The sequence below is a fragment of the Urocitellus parryii genome, unplaced genomic scaffold (assembly GCF_045843805.1).
Source record: "Urocitellus parryii isolate mUroPar1 unplaced genomic scaffold, mUroPar1.hap1 Scaffold_95, whole genome shotgun sequence".
Classification (NCBI taxonomy): Eukaryota; Metazoa; Chordata; class Mammalia; order Rodentia; family Sciuridae; genus Urocitellus; species Urocitellus parryii.
Window position 1 is genome coordinate 717,637 of NW_027554244.1, and position 6,000 is coordinate 723,636.

Below are 6,000 nucleotides of genomic sequence, written 5' to 3' on the forward strand. Positions count from 1 at the left end.
CCTGGTATCCAGGGAAGCAGGAGCTGGCCTGCAGCCTCGGTTCCTCCTCCAGACAGCCACTGGGCTCACATGTAGCAGAAAGGTCATTATACCAAGAATTGAAAGGTTGTGGGCTCCAGAGTCGAGATTCAGTAAAACTAATTATTTTCACTGCTTTATTAATGATATTCTCACATGAAACTAGAATTTTCTTCACTGTGAGTGCATGGCAAAGAAGACAGGAACCACGGCTACAGTTTGCACTGCTGCCTGGAGTCGTGCTAAGACACCACAGTCTGATTCACTGTCACTTTTGCACCATCAGTGCCAGAATGGGCAGGGTGTAAAGACCAATAATGTCTTCTGTTACCATGAGACAGTCCTGACACAGGAGCCCTGGGAGCACAGGGAACACTCTGCAAGTACACTGGGCTAAGCTTGGACTCCAGCATCATTCCCAGTCTGCTTAACACTGGTCTCCCATTTACTTCCAGGTAACCATCACCACCTAAATTATTCTCCTAATATATCCTGTTTGAGAGCCCATAAGCTCTCAGCCTTTTAGTTGAAGATTACAACCATTTGGGGGGTTAGATTGTGGCTCAGTGGCAGAGCACTTGCCTCGCATATGTGAGGCACTGGGTTAGATCCTCAGTACCACATAAAAATAAATAAATAAGGTATTGTGTCCATCTACAACTAAAAAAAAGAGAGATTTTGACCATTTTGTATTTTGCTTTTTTCCAACTAGGCTTTGTTTCTCAAGTTCTGCTTCTTCTCAGTGCCAGCCATATAACCTAGTGACTTTAGGCAAGCCATTTAAATCAAAGCCTTAGTTTCCTCATCAGTAACAGAGATCAGGATCCCTAAGTAACTAACTATAATAATGTTGAGCCTTAAGAGATGTAATCTGTGTGGAAGTCGTTTGTACACTGTTCACTTTTCCATCAGTACTTTTTTATTTTTTGGTAGTACTGGAAATTGAACCCAGGGCCTCGCACATCAGGGCAAGGGCTCTATCACTGAGCCACATCCCTTTTTATTTTTTTATTTTGAGTCAGGAACTTATTAAGTTGCCAGGCTGGTCTCAAACTTGCAACCCTTGCCTCTATCTCCTGAGTCACTGGGATTACAGGGTGGCCACCATGTCTGGACCCTTCAGTATATTTTTGCTGCATCCCTACTATGCACCAAGCACTGTACTGTAGACTAACAGAGTAAGGAGCATGGAGGATGTCAGGGAAATTTAGTGATCACAAATGGCCATAAGTGTCTGGGTAGCTGCTTCAGATGGGGCAACCAGGGAGGAGGAGTCAGGTGTGCAAAGATCCAGAGGAAAGAGCATCTCAGGTGTCACTATCCAGGAAACAGAAAAGGCAAGTAGGCGCCAGACACAAAGTCTGCCGCCAGACCGGAAGACTTTGTGAGCCAGGAGAAGAGTGTGCTCTCTGCCTCAAACTCTTAGGAAGCCAGGAAAACACCAGGAAGAATCTGATTTAAACCTTTAGAAGACCACTATGTGCAGTGCAAGAATCAGAATGTACCTGCAGTCATCCAGACAAGAGATGGTGGAGCTTAGGCTGGGAACACAGCAAGGACACAAAATGAAGGAATATGTTTTGGGGGTAAAGGTGATAGGATCTACAAATGAAAATGGAGGGTGATGAGGAGAAAGCATCAATGATAAACTCTAGATTTACAGCTTGAATAACTGAATGAATAGCAGTGTGGCATGTTATGAAGGGGATCCGAGATGGTGATGGAGTCAGAGCATCATGGGCATGCAGATGGCATTGAAATCACGGGCCTGATGAGGCTGCCACTCATCAGAACTAGCCAATTAGGTGTCAAACAATAAAGGAAACTGAGGAAGAATCCAGAGTTTCAGGGAGACACTGAGGCCAAGTGAGTAAAGAACTGTACGAGGGACAGAGTGGTCAACTGCGTGGAAGGCTGCTGAGAGGTCACATAGGTTAAGACAGAGAAGGGGGCTGGGATTGTGGCTCAGTGGTAGAGCGCTCACCTAGCATGTGTGAGGCCCTGGGTTCAATCCTCAGCACCACATATAAATAAATGAAATAAAGATATTGTGTCCAACTACAACTAAAAAATAAATATTTTAAAAAAATTTAAAAAAATTAAAAAGACAGAGAAGGGACCTTGATTCAGCAACAAACAATGACCACATAAAGAGCAGTCCCAGGGGCATACAACAGAGCCTCCCAGAGCAGCTGAGGGGAGGGTGCAGGGCGAAGGAGAGAGGCAGGGAGATGCAATACCACTCAGAAGAGGGTCTACCTCGGGACTGCCCATCTGCTGTTTCTTGAATGTGTCCTCTCTGCCTCCTCCAAGCAAGGTTTATGCTCACAGGATGGCCACAAAGCAGCGCCCCTGAGCCTAGACACATGCAGACAGAACACGTGGGCCTGTGATCCTGCCCACATGCACACACATTTGTGAACGGCCCAACATGCATGTAAAGGGCATGTTTATCAACAGTCCCACACACATGCAGAGTGTGTCAATGGTTTATTTCAGAGCAACAGTTTTCAGGCCTCCCTGATTCCATCCCACATCTTCCAGGCACAAGATCCATCTGAAACCAATTATCCCCATGCCCACTTTCCAGTAGGTAAACAAACTGTAATAACTATAAATTACTGTAGCAAAACACACATGGGGGAGAAACATATATTTATGTACCTGTTTAGCCACGAGTTTATAAATGATTCATTTTGAACTGTAATTTATGTACGTCTAGTTATTTATAAATTACAAGCCAAAACACTGTTAATACATGTATGCATCATTCACTATACACAGAATTAACCAAACAACAAACTAATTTGACAATGACAATATCAAACTAATAGTAACTTAGCAATTAAAATGTGATAATAGAAGTATCTGAAAACCAGACTGACTAAAAACAAAGACAAGCAATCCTAGTTGAGAATGAACATGTGCCATAGCTGGAAGGATGGCAGATGCTGAGGGGCAGGAAAGTCTCTTGGGGTCATTAGTCAACTTTGGTGAAGCTATAAATTTAGGAATCTGTAACAAGGACACTAACCAGGACACAGTATCTAAGCACTAACACATATATAAAAACTATATAGAATCCACATCAGTCTCAGGAAGCAGAAACTGAGCTTGCACACAGGGCAGTGAACAGTCACCAGGAAGTGGTACCTGCAGCTCCTCATACAGCACAAGCAGATCCACAGGTGCTGCTTTACAAAGGCCCTGCTCCATCAAGTTGAAGGAGCGCCAGCACAGGTTGGCCAAGAGGCGGGCTGCTCACAATGGCCAGAGTTAGACCAGCTGCTAATCATTGCAATGATAGAGCAGAAGTCATACATGGGTAACCCACTGGACAAAAACTGCCCCACAAATAGGGTCTGTTCTGCCTGTAGTGTACAACTGCTTTTGTTTTATAATATCTGAATTAGTAGCTAAGATTTCAAAACTGGAAAACTTCACATTATTTAAAAAAAAAAAAAAGGCTAACCAAGGCCCAGCTGCCCCTTTAGCTATGACACATAAGCTCCAGAGCTGCAATGTTCCCACCTTCCAAAAAATGATCATATACCACATCAGACATCTGCAGCCATTTACCTTTGAATCTGTGCTATTATTCTTCTTAAATCTGGCTTGTTTCATTCATTCATGCTACCTTCCTTCAAACTCTTAGTATCATTTGGATTTGCAACCTTTGTCCTAGCAGGGCATGCTGAAAAGTTCTCATGGTCTACCTGAGGAAAGAGACTACAAGAACTCTTTAAGACACCAAACTCTCACATAGCTAAAAATGTTAGCTGTTGATTTTCTGCTTCATTGGAAAGGTCACAAACAGCAAACCTTCTTACCTGCTCTTTTCTAAATAGCAATCTTGGTAGTTACTAAGATTCACAGAATCCTTATTTTTCTTAATAAGAGCTTCTGAGGGGATGTTGACCATTTATAAATTAATGTTTAAACTAAAAGATCGAAAATATATCCATTAATCAGTTTTGAAAAAAGTTTTGAGCATAGGTTTAATGTAGCAAAAGGAACAACATTTCAAAAGAATGACATAAGAAGGCTCTTTGAGTAGAACAGGAAAAAATTAAAGAGTTGCTTTAAAATAAATTTCTTTCCATCTATGCATAGCAACCACAAATGTTTTTAACTATATAATTAGTACTAAAGATGTCCATAAGATAGACTTATACAGCCTTTCACAATGACAACTTTACTCTTTAAACTGCTTTTGGATGAAACAAATTTTCCTAACCTTTCAAAAGTAAGCCAAAACAACAAATGAAGCACTGGTTAACAGTGAGTGACTGAGCCAGGCTCAGTGGCGCACACCTGTAATCCCAGCATCTCGGGAGGCAAAGGCAGGAGGATTGCGAGTTCAAAACCAGCCTCAGCAAAAGCAAGGTGCTAAGCAACTCGGTGAAACCCTGTCTCTAAATAAAATATAAAATAAGGGTGGGGTTGTGGCTCAGTGGTCAAGTGCCCCTGAAAATTTTCAACATCATATACTAAAAAAAAAAATCCTCTATAAAAATATACATAAGCCTAGAGCAAGTCACACACTGTCAGACTAGCTTTTCCTTTTATACCACTGAAATGTTCACACAAATAAAAGCAACTTAAAAGAAAACAAACCATAAAAAGACATATTATAAGTGTACATAGGTGAGATATATTAGCACTCTTTTGCTTTGGAGACAAGGGAATAGGTAAGGGTTGGTGAAAGGCAGATTCAACAAAATTGACTGTTTCTTTCCTACCTACCACCTACTTGTAATCACTGTCCACAATCCAACACCATGAGAACTCCTAAGACCTAGACCCAAACGCTAACCCACCACACCCCAGACTCCCTAATTTCCACTGGAGAAAATGTGTCCAAGTTATAGCAACAAGAAAGCACATATAGGGAGTAAAGTTTAGAAGACTAGGATGAAGCTCACTGCAACTTTAAAAGAAGTTTGCATTAATTTGTTACCAGTTAAACCTTTTCCAGTAGTCTCCCAGTTTCCTGGCGTAACTGTAACAAACTTCTGCACTTCACCCCACTTAACACTACATGGGTGAGAAAATTTTTTTTCCAAGTTATCTTTCTTCTAAGTATTAACAGCAATAAGTATATCTAAGAACATGTAATACTTGCAAAGCTGTATTTTTTAATTTGCTTAATTTTTATTGTCTGAATTAAAATTTCGTTTTCATCCAGTGAATAACAGCTAATCAAAATAGCCTTTCCCATTTTCAACCAAAAACTGGAATCAAATAGTTTTTGCTCTTTGGTTGGTTTGCAACACGAGTGGGGGGGGGCGCTGGGGGAATAATACTGACACTTTCTCAGCGACACTCATTCTAAGTCTGAACTTTCTTCCCTGGAAAAACTACCAAGTGCAAGGGGTGCCGTGAGAATCCACTTACCCGATCCTTCATCGTCCAACTCTGAGCTAAGGATTTGGAGCCTTCGATTTTCTCGCAGTGCCTCTTATTCATAAAAGCCAGAGGCAGGTTCCAATCTGTAAGATCGGCCTCGTCTTCCTCCCCGAGTCCCAGAAGGGGCGACTGCAGCATCTCGGACTCCATCAGGGGGGGAGGGGGTGGGGGAGTCCTTGGCAGCAAGCGCTGGAGAACCTCCAGCCTTAAAAACTAGTGTGTACCAGGATCACTGAAATAAGATACAGAAACAGGAGGGGTCGGAAAAGAAATGGATGGAGAGTTTGCGGAGATCCTTATTCAGCAAAAAGTCCGGGACCCTTTCTCTTAACTCTGCGCGGGAAGTCGAAGTGGGGAGGGAAGAGCCGGTGGCAAGTGGGGCAGCCCAAGGAGCTCCGCACAGACACACGCACACCGGGGTCCCAGGCGGCGCCGGCTGTCCGAGGCTCTCAGCTCCCGGAGGGGCTGCGAGCCCAGCTGTCAAGGGCCGAGGGCCTCCAGGCCTCGCGACGACCCCGCTCTCGGCCTCCAACGCCTCGGCAGACCCAAGGACAGGGACGGGCAGGCCGCCCG

The 6,000-nt window shown here is 43.3% G+C and overlaps 1 long non-coding RNA gene across 1 annotated transcript in view; it reads right to left on the bottom strand.

Annotated features, from left to right (window-relative positions):
* Positions 1-5,475, bottom strand: part of LOC144253113 (uncharacterized) — a 56,718-nt gene extending 51,243 nt beyond the window's left edge. The window contains exon 1 of the long non-coding RNA XR_013343116.1: positions 5,416-5,475. This is a non-coding gene — a long non-coding RNA (uncharacterized LOC144253113). The remainder of the gene's footprint in view (positions 1-5,415) is intronic.
* Between the last annotated feature and the right edge of the window lie 525 nt (positions 5,476-6,000).